Source organism: Octopus bimaculoides, chromosome 19, assembly GCF_001194135.2.
Source record: "Octopus bimaculoides isolate UCB-OBI-ISO-001 chromosome 19, ASM119413v2, whole genome shotgun sequence".
Classification (NCBI taxonomy): Eukaryota; Metazoa; Mollusca; class Cephalopoda; order Octopoda; family Octopodidae; genus Octopus; species Octopus bimaculoides.
The window spans coordinates 48,609,861-48,610,972 of record NC_068999.1 but is presented as its reverse complement, the minus strand read 5'-3'; the positions used below and the strand labels follow the sequence as shown (position 1 = coordinate 48,610,972).

Sequence of the window (1,112 nt, the reverse complement as noted above, 5' to 3'; positions counted from 1 at the left end):
CACTGCAACAAGGCGGAAACGTTTACGACAGTAAAAACTAATTTGAATTTTCAACTTTCACTTTCGAGGTGTAAACCATACATTTTCTTTATTTACCTCTTCGCTCACATTCACATTCACTTGAGGTTGTTAAATTATCACTTTCCTTCTTTCTTTTACGATCCTGACATTTTTTCTCTCTCTCAGCATTACCCTCTAATCTTTTTCTTTCTTTTTTTTTTTTTTACTTTTACTTGTCTTTCCAAGTGCATTTCGTTGCATTTCGAACAATCTTTTTAAACACTTTCCTCTATAGTTTTTGTTTCTACGTTGCACTCAGCTCCCCCCTCTCTCTCCCCCTCTCCCTCTCTCTCTCTATCTGTATATTTATCTTTACATACGTCTGCAACTCTCATTCACTGTCTCTCTCTTCCTCTCTTACTATCTCTCTCTGACTATTTTTCTTTCTCACGTATGCGCACCTCTTGCAAACATACCAATCTACCTACCTACATACAAGCATATATTTCATATGTCTATATCTATATATATATATGTATATATACATAAGGGTGTGTATTTCCTTAATCTTTTTTCTTTTCTTTTCTCTTTCTTTCAGACTTCAACCCCTCCTGCTAATGCATAAATATGTCTGTGCAAAGCTCCGCCCGTTTAACCATGTATGCTGTGTCTAACACGTGTTTATCAAGGCAGCAAGCATTCACGGTGTTTTCCTCGTACCATCATCTGCAGAGCAGCCTTTAACGACGGCCTGAAATCGGTGGAATCAGACCAAATCGGGTTGCCAGCAACGACGGACAATGCGCCGAAGTCGTTTGAAACGAAACCTCGATTTTAGCAGCCAAGTACAATCGTCGGCTTTTTTGCTCCTCTCTAACAAGTCAATATTGCTTGACCAGACGGACAGGGCCGCATACAAGAACCCTTACAACACCATAGCCAACAACAACAGCAACAGCAACTACTACTACTACTACTACTACTACTACTACTACTACTACTACTACTACTACTACTACTACTACTGCAAAATTCTCCGGTCGTCTGTTGATATATTATTAACACTTGCTAATTTCATCTTTCTAACAGCGTTGAAATTATATTGCAACACC

General features: G+C 38.8%; 1 long non-coding RNA gene across 1 annotated transcript in view; it reads left to right on the top strand.

Annotated features, from left to right (window-relative positions):
* Positions 1-1,112, top strand: part of LOC106878109 (uncharacterized) — a 3,367-nt gene extending 2,255 nt beyond the window's left edge. Inside the window, exon 2 of the long non-coding RNA XR_001410464.2 lies at positions 599-1,112. This is a non-coding gene — a long non-coding RNA (uncharacterized LOC106878109). The remainder of the gene's footprint in view (positions 1-598) is intronic.